This window comes from Oryctolagus cuniculus, chromosome 12, assembly GCF_964237555.1.
Source record: "Oryctolagus cuniculus chromosome 12, mOryCun1.1, whole genome shotgun sequence".
NCBI lineage: Eukaryota > Metazoa > Chordata > Mammalia > Lagomorpha > Leporidae > Oryctolagus > Oryctolagus cuniculus.
In genome coordinates this window covers 115,853,665-115,869,424 of record NC_091443.1, presented here as the reverse complement: position 1 = coordinate 115,869,424, position 15,760 = coordinate 115,853,665, and the positions used below count along the sequence as shown (strand labels likewise).

Genomic DNA, 15,760 nt, shown 5'->3' with positions numbered 1-15,760 from the left:
TAAAAACCCCAACCCAAGACTATTTGGGGCCGCTCGCCTGTACTGGGACGGGGGCCCCGACATGTCGGATCATCAATAAACCTTACCCTTTGTTAATTGCATGAGAGAAAGTCTCTTGGAGCGTTTTTGGGGTGGCAAGAGCAATCCAACTCTAACATTGTATAATTTGAATTGACTCAAACAGTTGTACTTTAACAAATTTGTGAGTCTCATCCTTTGAGAGTTCCAGGGATCCGACTGGAAGCCCCAAAGTTGAAAGACTCAGTTTAGAATTTAAAATGTCAGAGAGTCAAACTTCTTTAGTTAAAAATTAGTATGTTTAACCAAGACTGTGGGATAGATCTGATCAGTTAGGTAATCACTCAAACATTAAAACAGGAAAATAACCTAAACAGCTTCTCATTGTAGTTTTTCCAATCAATACTCATACTGGCAATAGAAAAACATGAAACCTTCAAGACACATGAAAACTCTCATTAGATAAGTTAGCTACAGTAGCACAGAAAAGAGTTGATCATCAGCATATGAGCCCATTGTTTAAGTTTCCATTAACTGTAAAGAGAAAAACCCATCAGTTTGGAAAGGGTTAATGGATTAAGGTTCTTGTTCCCTCAGGTAAGGCCAGTACTAGCCAAAGGCAATTCCTCTGTCCCCCTCCTAGTGAGGAGCAGTATTGAATTGGAAATGGGGAGAAAAAAAGCAGCCCTGGGCAGCACTCTCCCAGGAAATATCTGGCTAGGCCTGCATGGGTGCGGCAGGCCACATTGGCTGGAATAGAGTGCAGAGAAAGGCTATGGTCCCTCTTTTACAGGGAAGACTGCACACGCCGGGGCCTAGCAGGACTGGCTGTGGGGTTGGGTAGGTGGGCCGTTTCACCAAGAGTGCTGGGAACCTCCTGAAAGGAACGGCCGAGAGCCAAGAGCCACCATAAGAATGGCCTTAATAAAACAGTCCTGGGAAATGGGGAGTAAACTAAGTTCACAGAGAAAGCAGATAGCTACTACCCAGAGATAAGGGCTACTACCCAGAGATAAGGGCGACAGAACATCCTGGTATGCACATAAGCCCCCTCCCCTGTGCTTGTTCAAGCTTAACAAAGAAACCGTGAGGCACGTAGGGCATGTAGCCACCCCTTTCTGCTCTTCAAGGACCCCCTCCCCATATCCAAGCTTAGACACGTAGGGCACGTAGCCCCCTGTTTCTCCTCCTCCTCGACGACCTCCTCCCCTTGTAGTTGCCCAATAAACTTACGCCACCCTATAGTATGTTAATTTTGTGGTTTTGCCCTTTAAAAACTGTGTAAAATGATTGTTCAGGGCTCCTCTCTCCTGCTCGCTGCTTGCAGCAGTAGAGGGCCCATTTGCGCAAATGAAATAAAATTGCCTCCTGCCTTTTGCATCGTCTGGTCTGGAGTCTGTGTTTCTGGGGTCGTCACAAAAGGACACCGCTTTTGGGGTCCTACACTCCTATAGCGCCTAGTCTAATTAAAACAGCCACCAAGTTGAGATCTTCAACCAGAGCCAGATCCAATCAGAGCTACTGCAACCACTCAATTAAAACAGATAGTTAATAGTGTACAAAAGCATACCACAACTCTCTCCATTCATCTTCTCTTCCAGTTATGATCATAAGGACATCTATATATTTCCAAGATCCAATAAAATTAATTTTTCTCCAGTAAAGTGATTACTTAATTATTCTTCAGCTTATTTTCAGTCTTCTCTTATTTTTAATTCAACTTTCTGCAAACTTTTTGAAGTATGCTTCTTATGTTGGTTGCTAAATAATCTCATGGGCCTGGCACTGTGGCATAGTGGGTAAAGCCACTGCCTGCAGTGCTGGGATCCCCTATATATGCTGGTTCAAGTCCTGCCTGTTTCACTTCCCACTCAGCTTTCTGCTATGGCCTGGGAAGGCAGTGGAAAATGGCCCTAGTCCTTGAGACCCTGCAATCACATGGGAGGCCCAGGAGAAGCTCTGGATCTTGGCTTCAGATTGTCTCAGCTCTGGCTGTTTGTAGCCATTTGGGCAGTGAACAAGTGGATAGACGATCTCTCTCTCTCTCTCTCTCTCTCTCTCTCTCTCTCTCCCCCTCCCTCTCCCTCTCCCTCTCCCTCTCCCTCTCCCTCTCCCTCTCCCTCTCCCTCTCTTTTTGCCTCTCTGTAAATCTGCCTTTCAAATAAAAAAAATTTTTAAATCCTTCCCTATTCTCATTAGAGAACAGACATGAACTAAATTTAAAAAAAATGGGGCTGGTACTGTGGCACAACTGGTAAGACTATTGCTGGCAGAGCTGGCATCCATATGGGCACCGGTTCAAGTCCCAGCTGCTCCACTTCCAATTCAGCTCTCTCTATGGCCTAGGAAAGCAGTAGAAGATGGCCCAAGTCCTTGAGCTCCTGCACCTACTTGGGAAACCTGGAAGAAGCTCCTGGCTCCTGGCTTCAAATCAGTGCAGCTCCAGCTGTTGCAGCCAAATGGGGAGTGAACCAGCAGGTAGAAGACCCCTCTCTCTCTGCTGCTGCTCCTTCTTTCTCTCTGTAACTCTGACTTTCAAATAAATAATCTTTAAAAAAATTTTAAAATAAAAACTTAATAGCCTCATGCCTTTCTAACATTCTGTGCATTTTCCTTCTCTTTTTTTTAAATTAACATGATATCCTCCAGAAGCTAGTGTTCTGTTTTGCTTTAAAGATTTATTTATTTAATAGGCAGTATTACAGAGAGAGGGAAAGAGACAAGGAGAGAGAGAGAGAGGGAAAAATAGAGAGAGACAGAGGGAGAGAGAGAGAGAGAGAATATTCCATCCATTGTTTCACTCACCAATGGCTGCTATGTCCAGGGCTGGATCAAGCTGAAGCCAGAAGTCAGGATCTTCATCCAATTCTCCACATGAGTACACACTCTCAAGTACTTAGGGCATCTTTTGTTGCTTTTCCAGGCATATTAATAAGGAGTTACCAGAAGTAAAGCAAGCCAGGACTAGAATCAGTGCCCAAATAGGATGCCAGCACTCCAGGCAGCAGTTTAACCAGCTAAGCCACACGCTGGCTCTCCATTTTCCTTCTCTCTTTCCTAAAGATGAGAAAATATGTATTGATCTATTTTTAGTGTTAGTCTATTTTGTGTTGTTACAAAACCAGTGTACAATGTGTATGTATAAAGAAAAAGTGTGTCTTACAGTCCATATGAGAAGTCCATGATCAAGAGGCCCCATCAGGAGAGGGCCATATTCCTGTAACTTAACTTGGCAGAAGTCATTACATGGTGAGAGAGAGTGTAAGAGATAAAACTTATCACCTCAAGGCCCTTTCAAAATTGCTGTCAATCTATTCCTGAGGGTTGAAACTATTGTCTTGGGGACTTTTTTTTTTTAAGATTTTGTTTATTTGAGAGGTAGAGCTACAGACAGAGGGAGAGACAGAGAGAAGGGTCTTCCATTTGATGGTTCACTCCTCAAATGGTGACAATGGCTGGAGCTTGCCCAATCTGAACCTAGGAGCTAGGAGTTTCCTCCAGGTCTCTCACATTAATGTAGGGGTCAAAGCACTTGGGTCATTCTCCACTGCTTTCACAAGTGGCAGAGAGCTGGATTGCAAGAGGATCAGCCAGGATGTGAACTGGTAACCATATGGGATGCTGGCACCACAGGCAGAGGCTCAGCCCACAGTGCCACAGCACCAGTCCCAGATATTAGGTTTTCAATGCATCATCTGGGATGATACATGTTAAAGTCAGACCTTTTTTAAAATTATATTACATTTTTATTACTATTCCAATTTATTAGGCCTACAAGTAGAACTTTTTATTGTAGTTATTCTATTTTACAGCTATTGAAATTAAATGTCAGTTTTTATTTTTTTTAATTTAAGGTAAACAGATTTCATGTATTTCATATATACAGATTTAGGAACATAGTGATACTTCCCACCCTATCCTCTCTCCCACCCACACATCCCCTCTCATCCTTTCTCTCTAATTCCCTGTCTGATTTTTTCCTTAAAGATCCATTCATTTTTTTTTTGAAAGGCAAAGTTACAAAGACAAAGGAAGGAAGAGACAGAGAGAGATCTTTCATCCACTGGTTTACTCCCCACATGGCTGCGATGGATGGAGATGGGCTGGTCCAAAGCCAGGAGCCAGGAGCTTCTTCCAAGTTTCCCATGTGGTTGCAGGGGCCCAAGCCCCTGAGTGATCTGATATTTTCTGGACACATAGCAGGGAGCTGGATTGGAAGTGGAGCCTCTGGGACTGAAATTGGGCACAGTTCTCCATACTACACCACAGTGCCAGTCCTACTTCTCTTACTTTCTACACTGATCTACTTTCAGTGGACTCCAGCCCTACTTCTCTTACTTTCTACACTGATCTACTTTCAGTGGACTTTTTGCTCTTAAGATTCACCCTATACTAAGTAAAGAGTACAGCACTGTTGTTCAGCAGTAGAGACAAGGGCTGTAAACAATCATAAACTCTCAGAATGCCAATTTCACTCCTATACATTCCATTTTTTGCTGCTCTATTAGTTACCACAGATCAAGGAGAACATAAGGTGTTTGTCTTTTTGGGATTGGCTTATTTCACTAAATTTAATGGTTTTCAATTGGATTCATTTTGTTGCAAAACAAAGGATTTTGTTATATTTTATAGCTGAGTAGTTATTTATTTTATATATATATATATATACACAATGTTTTTATCCAGTCATCAGTTGATAAAAGTCTAGGTGGAATCCATATCTTAGCTATTGTTAATTGAGCTACAATGAACATGAGGATACAGATAGCTCTTTCATACGCCTATTTCTTTTTTTTTAATATTTAATTAATTTATTTGAAATACAGAGTTACAGAGAGAGGTAGAGATAGAGAGAGAGGTCTTCCATCCGCTGGTTCACTCCCCAGATGACCGCAATGGCCAGAGCTGCACTGATCTGAAGCCAGGAGCCAGGTGCTTCTGCCAGGTCTCCCATGTGGTGCAGGGGCCCAAGGACTTGGGCCATCTTCCACTGCTATCCCAGGCCATAGCAGAGAGCTGGATTGGAAGAGGAGCAGGCAAGACTAGAACTGGTGCTCATATGGGATGCCGGCACTTCAGGCCAGGGCATTAACCTACTGCACCACAGTGCTGGCCCCTCATGTGCCTATTTCATTTCACTTAGATTAATTCCCAGGATTGAGATTGCTGAGTCATATGCTATATCTACTTTCAAGTTTCTGAGGTGTCTCCATACGTCTTCCACAACAGCTGTGCTAGTTTATTTTCCCACCAAAGGTGGATTAAGATGCCTTTTCCCCACATCCTGGCCAGCATGTGTTGATTGTTGATTTCTGTTTGAGAGCCACTCTGACAGGGGTGAGGTCAAACCTCATTGTGATTGTGATTTGTACTTCCCTGGTGACTAGTGATATTGAGCATTTTTCACTTGCCTATGGTTTTTAAAATTTTCTCTTTTGATAAGAGCCTGTAGAGCAGCTCACATTGGTTGCCCAGAGAACCAGCTATATCCTGTGCCTTCTTATGCAGTCACAGGGTTTCCACAGTCTCAGCACACAGGGCTCCCATTGTCAATGGGTGCAGAGGATTTGATCCACCTTGCTAGACTGTCTCATTCACAGAGAGGCAGAGACATTCCAAGAGCCTTGACAGTTTGAGCATTGGAGCCTGTGACATGTTGAGAGATTGGGGGGACCTCAGTAATATGTGAGTGCACAGACTCTAGTCAATTTGCCAGCCAGACTCAAAGTCAGTGGGAAACATGGAGTTTTCCTTCTGTTAGAATCTAGATCACACACATGCACAATAGCCACCAACCAAATGCTTCCTTCTCCCCATCAGTTGCAAGTTGCATGCATTCAAGCTGCTGCCACTGGTACTGGTAGTAGATGGCATCTTGTCTCAGCCAGGTGCTGGGCACGTGCACTAGAGCTTCTGCATCTTCTGTTTCTGTCCAAAATGGTGCCCACCTTCTCTCAACTGGTTATTGGGCATCATTGCTTAGTGAATGTAGTGAGAGAAACATGTCCCCCCTAGTTTTTTACTGGGTCAGTGGGTACACTTTCCCCTCAGAGCTCCAGGCCAGGCTCATGTCAACATCTCCCTCTGTCTATATCACCAGTGGTATGGGTTGCTGCAGTCTGATCTCACCTCACTCTCCAAAGCTGGTGCTTTCTCCTCCTCTTGGCTGCTGGCATCATGTTGTGTCTGTGTTCATGTTGCATGTCTGCATCTTCCACACTGATCCATGGTGTTTCTCTCCTGTAGAATTTCCACCGCAGTTTTCTCTAACTCTTCCCCAATAATGTACTTCCAACATTTTTTGAAACTAGTTACCACTAGTATATGCCCTTCCCTATTCCACCTTCTTTGAATCCTCCAACATGCATGCTTTTTATGGAGTTTTAGCTACATAAAATCTGGAGATACTCTATTGAAAAATGCTAACATGGCATCCCCAGGGTATCCCTGTATTAAGAGGAACATAGCTAATATCATTGAATTATTTTCCATTGTTCAGTTGTTAGTGACACATGATCTTTCTTTGCAATTCTGTAATTAATTTGGGTAATAATTCTTAAAATTATATTATCTTTACTTGTTGCTGTTGATTTCTCAACAATGTTGCAGTGGATTCATTTCTGAGAGGAGCAGCATGGTGGGGGCAAGAGGTGCGGAGTCACCACATAGACCCCAGGAGTCAGGTGAAAGCAGGTTTGAGGCGAGCAGCCCGCAAACTCATTTATTACAGTTGGAATAACATCTTATATAGCCAAGACCAGCCAATCTGGTCAAGGGGTAACCTATGCCCCAACCAATCACAGCCTGTTGCCAAGCAGGCTCCATTGCCAAGTGGGTTTCAAAGCCATTCCTGAGTAACTGACACTCACTTGCCAGTGGCCACCTTGGCATGGCCTTCTCATTCCACCACATTTACTAACTTACATTTTTTACAAAATCAGTAGCAAATGAATGTCTTCATGAAACTAAGTTGTGTTTAATCTTTGCTAATTAATAAATTGTGTATGCCCTTTCAAGAATTCTTTCCAGCCTGTAATCATGGGTAAAACACTATTCTTGCATAGGGAGGTTTATTGTTTTTGTTCTTCCAGCTTATATATCTGTTATTCTGTATACATTTCTATCATAATCTAGTTTTGCACAGTGAAATGTAGGTACAATCCTGACCAGTTCTCTCACTACTGTCGCTCCCCCTCTTCGCGGAGGAACGACACTAGACCCTGCGCTGTTCTTTTGTCTGCTCAGCCCTTCCCGGGTTTGCTGCTGGTTCTTCCCGGGTGGGCTGCCATCCTTCCACCTCCATGGAAGGGCGGCTCCCCCTGCCACTTTCCCCACTTCCACGGGGGAGTGGCACACCACCGGCCGGCTCTCTCGGGGGCTGCTCAGATGTTTCTCAGGTGTTCCTGGTGCATGTTGTCTCTCTCCTCCTTTATAGTCCTCTTCCACCAATCCCAACTCTGCTACCCACATGCGGAGCACGCTGCTCTCCTCCAATCAGGAGCAGCTCCTGCAGCTTGTCAAGTTGGTGAGAGGCAGCTGTGTAGAAGCTGTTTCCTCCTCTCCCAGTGCCATATTGTGGGAGAGCAGATGCATAGAATAAGTCTTAATTCCAGTAACTTAGTCTAGTTCGAGTTGCTCCCCACAACTACCACCTTCTTTCACTTTCTCTTCCAGATATAGTTCTATTGACTTCTACATGTCTACATGTTTCTAAGACCAGAGAAATTAATATATCTCAGTAACTTGCTACTTCATCATTTCTCAGCTCATTTTACATTGTGCTTTAGGACCTTTATGAAAATTTGTTACTTAAAATGGATCGGCAAACACAACATTCATCATTAGAGAATGCACATGAACAAGATAAAGTTGGCACGGTTATAAGAAAATAGAGCCATGTAAGCTGAGAGCAAATTAATATCTTGTCTTTCTCCCACCCATGTACTAACCAGGCCTGACCCAACTTAGTTTCCAAGATCAGATGAGATTGGGAGTGGGAGGTTCAGGGTTGTATGGCTTTAGATAGTCTCTTGTCTTTCTGATGCTATAGCAAAAAGATATATTTGTTACATTTCAATTTAAAAATTAATTTAAAAATTAAGAGGAAATTTGCTAAATACCTATGAGATGTATTCTGAAACAGAACCTTTACGAGTCATAAAGATGATGTTGTGCATAGTGTTTTAGTTCAAAGCTGGAAATAAACACTCAATATGCTGCAGAGCCAAGAATTACCTAGTGTTAAAATATAAACAGGGGCCAGCACCATGTCTTAGTTGGTTAATCCTCCACCTGTGGTGCCAGTATCCCATATGGGCACTGGAACCCATATGGGTTCTAGTCCTGGTTTCTCTTCTTCCAGTCTGGCTTTCTGCTGTGGCCCAGGAAGGCAATGGAGGATGGCCCAAGTGCTTGGGCCCCTGCACCTGCATGGGAGACCAGGAGGAAGCATGTGGCTCCTGGCTTCAGATCAGCACAGTGCCATCTGTAGCTGCCATTTGGGGGCTGAAACAACAGAAGGAAGACCTCTCTCTCTTTCTCTCACTGTCTAACTCTACCTGTCAAATTAAAAAAAAGCATAAACAGGTTATTTAGCTTATTTTGGAATTGCTAAAACAGTATGATCTTTGATAGCCTTTTGGAGCCTGTACTTATATATAGATAAGACCAGGAGTATGTGGAGGACAAAATCTATTGTGTGGCCTTAAATTATTGTCCATGCATTTTTCTCAGTCTATTAATGTAGGTTGCACAGACACTTTTTAATGTTATATTTTCAGGCAAATCATTCTACTATACATTTGAATTTTAACCTACTCAAATTAGTCTTAATTGAAACCCTGAAACACTTACCAGTAACATAAATTATAGTCAGAGCCAAAGGCTGTTCTCTAATCATTGCATTAATTGAATCTTTTGTCATGTCTAAAAAATAGTTTTATCTTCAAGAGAAAGGGAGCTAGGAAGAATGAGACATATAGGTAGAGAGAACACTTTTTTGCATTAATTCATTCCTCAACACCCACAGCAGCCAGACCTGGGCCAAGACTGAATACAAGAGCCAGAAATGTAGTCCCAGTCTCTCAGAGGTAATGATAGAAGCCTAATTAATTGATTCTGGAAGTCACATCCAGGCACTCTAAAGTAGAACTAGGGTATCTTAATAGGCATCATAGGCCGGTGCTGTGGCTCACTAGGCTAATCCTCAGCCTGCGGTGCCAGTACTGTGGGTTCTAGTCCTGGTTGGTGTGCTGGTTCTGTCCCGGTTGCTCTTCTTCCAGTCCAGCTCTCTGCTGTGGCCCAGGAAGGCAGTGGAGGATGGCCCAAGTGCTTGGGCCCCTGCACCTGCATGGGAGACCAGGAGGAAGCACCTGGCTCCTGGCTTCAGATTGGTGCAGCACAATGGCAGTAGTGGCCATTTGGGGGTGAACCAATGGGAGGAAGACCTTTCTCTCTGTGACTCTCTCACTGTCTGTCTGTCAAAAAAAAAATAGGCATCATAACCACTACACTAAATGCATAACGCCCATTTAAATGTTTTTCTTTGGCATATTTGAAAGTACTATATATGATTTTCCCCTGGTAATTCCTCTCTGTTTCTATCAGAACTCCACTGATGGTTTCTTGTATTTTCCTCCTGAAACCATCTGCATTCTCCTTAACATTACCCATCTAGGTATTCCCCCATTGATCCCAATCTCTGATTCTGCTTGACTGATTTTGCCATCTGTAATCAGACACTTCTCTTTCCAGTCTGAACGTCTTCCATGACCTTTAGACTATAGTTCCTTCTCCATCTTGAATGCTTCTTTGTAGCTGTTCAAATAATACCTCACACTTGATGAATCTCAAATGAAACCTGCAGCTTTCTTTCCTTTTTATTTGTATATGGTATTAGTACAAGCCAGCCATGACTTAAATCAACATAATGGGATTTTTGTTGGACTCCTCATTTTCTATCAGGTCTAATTTCAGATCTTTCTTTGTCTTTAAATTTGTAATCTCATTTTTCATTGCTTGATTTTATTTTTACACTAGGTGGACAGAAAGCAATCCTCCTTAATAAAGTTGACAATTAGCTTCACTTAGAACATTTTAGCAATGCACGTTAAAAAAATTCATCTTACAAATTGTTCTGCAATCCAAATATACAACAACTTGAAAAGCGATGTTTAGAAAACAAAATCCAATGTAAAAAGACAGATTAAAGGCTATGGAGATGTACCTGGACTCAAATTGAGTTTTGCCCAAAAATTGCTGTATGTTGTCATCTTGCTTACGCCTGGTCCCCATGACAGTCTGGTTTGTCCTTTCTCTGAACTTCAATTCTTCCCGTTCCTTCATGGATCTGAAGACTCTCGTTTCCTCCTTGAAGGACTTTGCATCACTGTCTTCTGCTGAGAGTTGGGACAATGTTGGATTGCTGGTGGAACAAGCCCACCACAAACTATAAATACACTCTTCCTGACCAATGACTTGACTGAACAGGTGATGGGGGAGGCTCTGCATAAGAAGGCAGATCTCATCTTTTCCTACCTTCCACCTATTTTCCTACACATAAAGTGTATTACCTGGACATCCTGAAAGGGGCGCCTGGTGTTCCGGGCTTTGGAGAACAGAGTTGGCATCTACTCTCTTCACACAGCCAATGATGCTGCACCCCAGGGATTGAAAAAGTGGTTTTCCAAAGGACTTGGAGCCTGCACATCCAGGCATATATATCCTTCCAAAGCTCATGGCTTTCCTATAGAGGGAACCACTGAGTACAATTCAACATTAACCATACCCAAGATATGGACAAAGTTGTGTCTGCAGTGAGAGAAGTTGAAGGTGTTCCTGTCACTTCTTTTTCTGCTAGGATTGGTGAGGAGACAAATAAGGATCCGCCTGAATTGTACTGAGAAGCCTTTGATGCAGGTGGTGGCTCAGCTCTCTCAAAACAGATAACTTTACCAGAGATCTGAAATTCTGTCACTGCAGAGAAGCCTTTGCTCTACATACTGGAATGGGTCGATCATGCACCCTGGATGAATCTGTTGCCTTGGCAACCATGATTGAGCGAATCAAAAGACACCTCAAACTAACTCATATTCAATTAGCTCTTGGGGTAGGAGGGACCTTAGCATCATGAGTCAAAGCTGTGGCCCTGTGTGCTGGTTCTGGGAGCAGCGTCCTGCAGGGTGTGGAAGCAGACCTGTACCTCAGGGGTGGGATGTCCCATCATGATGGTCTGGATGCTACTTCCCAAGGAATAAATGCCATCCTCTGTGAACACAGTAACACTGAATGAGGCTTTCTTTCTGACCTTTGTGATATTCTGGGTACCCGCTTGGAGAATTAGATTAATATTATCTTGTCAGAGACAGACAGGGCTCTTCTTTGTGTGGTATAAGGCATACAGAAACATCAAGATGATACAACCTACAGATTGCATCTCCACTCATGTGGATGTGTAACATGAGTCAGTGGAGTTTATATATCTTTCTGGAAGAGTATCTTAAGATGGATGAGGATGCTTCAAAAAGTTCATGGAAATGTTTATTTTGAGAAAACTACATAGATTAAAAAAATTTCACAAAATACACAACTTTTAGCTCCATTTTCTGCAAACCTTTCTTAACTGCCCTTATATTATCTTTTCTAGTTTATCTGGTTCAACAAATGTTATAGTTCATAAGGAAATAACTGAACTACCATAATGAAGAGCAAATACTAAGAAAGATCAACTAAAGATTCTTGGGAAGTAACCAAGTAATTCTCTCTTTAGTTTAGTTATAGTTGGGATATGTTAACCTAGATATCTCTGCCATTGGTTAGTTTTAAAATGTCCTTTAAAAACTTGGAATTGAACACCTATTTTTAGGCAGTAGCCAGTTTGGGATGATATGGTCTGTCCCTGTGTCCATGTTCTGTAGGTCCACCTAAATTCCAGTGTTTCACCTCAGTTTCAGAATCAGCATGAGATGTATTAGGAGGAAGTTGTTTTTAATATGATTGCTATTCAGATTACTATGTCTTTATTGCTTTTTATTTTATAAAAATAAACCAAATTATAACATTAGTCCAAGCCCTAATCCTTACCCTGGCCCTAGCCCTAGCCTTAGTCCTTGCCCTAACCCTAAACCTAATCCTACATCTAAACCCATTCTGAAGCCTAATACTAGGTCTATCGCTAGACAAAGCATTAACCCTAAATTTGGCCCTCATCTTAACCATAACCTTACCTTAACTCTATACTTAGCCAAAATCCTAATTGTATCCCAACATGGTGCTTTACCCCAATCTAAACTCTAACACTAGCACTAATCCTTTCCCTAACTTTAGCCTTAATAACACAAGCATTAACCTTAATCCTAATCTGAGCCCCAACTCTAACCCTAACAGTAATACCAAAATTTAAACCTAACTCTGCCTTAACCCTAACACTAACCCTGGCCTAAAACCTATCCATAGTCCTAACTTTAACTATCACACTAGCTCTAACCATAGTCCTAACTCTGGCTCTAACTCTAAAATTTACCATAGAACTCAATCTAACCTTAATCTTAAACTAATTTTAAATCTCACCCCAACACTAATCCTATCTTTCTGCTTAGGCCTAACCCTAAAACAAACTAGCATTCAGTGTGAACTTGACCATAGACCTGATGCTAACTTCAATGCTATATCTAACACCAGCCTTAAACTAACCATCATGCTAACACAAAGACTAAGCCTCATCCTAGTGATGATGACCCTAACTTCAACTACAACTGTATATTATATATAACCACAGCTCTCTCTATATATTATAGATATATAACCATATTTATAATAAATATTTATAACCATATATATAAAATATATTATATATTATATTATATATATAAAATGTATATAAAACCACAGGTCTAACTTTATCCCTAGCCCTACACCTAAATTTATCCCTAATCCTAGCTCTATCTCTAGGCCTAACAATAGCCTTAACCCTATCTATAACTCTAATCACAAATCTAATCCTAAATATAACCCTAGTCCTGGACCTAATCCTTATTCTCACCCAAAAGCTAAACTTAACTCTTTGTGTAGCCCTAACCCTAACCCTAAGCCTAGCCCTAACCATAACCCTAACCATGGCTTTTAATCTAACCCTAGACCTAAGCCTAAACTTAACAGAACCCTAATCCTACAACTAGCCCCAACTCTTGCCATAAGCCTAATACTAACACCACCAACACTAAACATAAACCTAGCTCTAAATCTTACCCTAACCCCAACCCTAACAATAGCCTTAATAATAGCACTCAATCTAAACCTTAACACCAATCCTAGCTCTCATCCTAGTCCTAATACTAACCCTAACACTCACTCATCCTATACCTAGCCCTACACTTAACTTCTAACCCTAAATGGCAGAATTTGCATTCACATGAGCTGTCAGGGTTTATATACACTTGAGTAACTGAAATGGTCAGAGAAACAGAAAGTGAGCCCAAGCCCATTTGTGTTTGAATGGTGCCATCATTAGTCACCAATTCTGAAAACACCACATTTTCAAGCAAATTGTTGTTAAACTTCTAGGTGTCACTGTGGTGATACATATGGGAAGGCTTGTGGCTTAGGATGAGAAAAAACTGCAACTTGGCAAAAAAATTTCAGAAAGCCTCAGTTATTGAAGTCTAATAGAGGCTTTATGAGTAACTGCCATGGATTGGTCCTCCAGTCCTAGTGTAAACTTTGTAACAGGAGGAAAACAGACAAAATGCTGAAAATGTATCATTTGAAACATATTAAGTGGAAAAATCCAATATAGAAGGCAGATCAAATGAATTTTATTGTCTACAAATAAGAAAATGAGCTGAATGCCCACAGTGGCTGTGCTCTATGATGAAAGATAATATCTGAGTAGTACTTGTGAAAATAAACTGCACCCTCTCAGGGAGGCCTGGAAAAGTGATGCTCACAGTCAAGCATGTAGATGTAATGGCTACAACACTCCACAGAAAAAGAAAACCTTGGATTTGATCCCAAGTCCAGCTCTAGACAACTCTTCAAACCACAAAAGAGAAAACGCATTTTGCATTTTTCCCCATCAGAGTAGCAGCAAAATATGCAGTCATGGGAGCAGGGAGGAAGGGGAGGACTGAGAAACAGTGAGCAAACCTAAATCGGTTTGTGATTTAATGGTGCTGTGACTTTGCACGTGTTCTCAAAACTGCCCATTTTAAAACAACTTTATCTTTGTATCTTCTTGGCTTTGGGAAGTGGGTTGGCATGGGGACACAGGAAGTCACCTGGACCATTGGTCACCTTGTGGGCTGCCTTAGATGCTGGAACTGAAGGCACCAAGATCAGCAATGGGGTCCAGCTCTGAGATTAGACCCAAGGACTCTGGGGCTGGCCAAGGTATCTCAGCTTCCCAGCAGGTCCTGGAGGCTGGGGGTGCCTCATCTTGCCAGGCTCTGCCAGATTTCCCCAGGTGCCAAAGTCTATGCTGCAGGACAGGGTGCTGATGCCTCCCTGCCCCCACTCCTGGCCTGCTCCCACCACTTGCCTCATAGCAAGCAGCCCTGGTTTCTTGAATGGATTTGCTATTGTGTACATGGCAGCTTAATTTTCTGACTTTGTGTTGACTCTGAAACCAGATGCTATGGAATTATAGAGATTTACTGTATTTACCCAGAGTAACTGAAATGCTGTTTGTAAAAATTCACCTGAGTATTTATTTTAAATACATAATTCAAGGTTTAGATGGTTTCATTTTTAGATGCTTAATTTTGGTAGCAAGCACAATATTTTGACAAAAATATTTGTAGGAATTTCTTTCCACCATAAATTCATATAATATAAAATGTGTGTTGTGACTGATGTTATCATTTGTTTGCTGCTGATACTGTAAGTTCATGGAAACTGAGGAACTCAATAGCAAAACCTGCCCAATTCAGTAAGAGGTGGAGCTCACTTGTGCTTTTCATTCCTTTTCAACAGATGTCTCCCAGATTAGTTTCCATTACAGGAAAGATTCCTTTTTTGCAACATTTTATGTTTTCAGGTAGGAATTGGGAATGCTGCTTTCATTTTATAACCACAATGCTCTTCACAAGTGCCAGTAAGGGGAGGAATGAATAATTGCTGAGATCCCTTGCCATGCCAGCTCAGCAAAGTAGAATAAACAGGAAATCAGATGTCATTAAGGAATTTTTTTCCCAAATGTACAAGGTTTTATATATATATATGTAATATATTTTATCATATTTATACGATTTTATGTTATTAAATATTCATTATATTAATATGTAATATTTATTTTATTATATACATATATAATAAAAGAACAAGCACTTGCCAAAAACAAATACAGTGCCAATCTTAAATGATTTGGAGTGCTAGTTTGTTGTGTTTTGTATCTCAGCATATTGATTATATTCTTTTGTATGCATCAAATATTACATAAGAATGTAAAATGGTCTTTATAAAAGAGAAGTAAATATAAGAAAAGTAAATATTACTAATATGCAGCAGTACATATTTATTATTTGCAAATGGTTCAAAGCTTACAAGGCCCATTATTAATAGGATAACAACACATGTGAACTATGAGTTAGCAACATAGAGTGTAAAGGAAGTTACATATTTATATTAAAATACACAAGCAAATGCATACCAGTCTCTCTCAAGTGCTCAGCATACACTGCTTCAGAAGCAGGAGGCATGAAGCTGTAGCAGTTTGAATATACACAACATACTGAAATCTCTCAAGCAT

General features: G+C 41.4%; 1 protein-coding gene and 1 pseudogene across 1 annotated transcript in view; one reads left to right on the top strand and one right to left on the bottom strand.

Moving 5' to 3' along the window:
- LOC103347453 (zinc finger protein 585A-like) overlaps window positions 1–15,760 on the bottom strand; it is a 222,720-nt gene that overhangs the window by 139,618 nt on the left and 67,342 nt on the right. The window lies entirely within an intron of this gene.
- Window positions 9,929–12,776, top strand: LOC138844779 (NIF3-like protein 1; annotated as a pseudogene).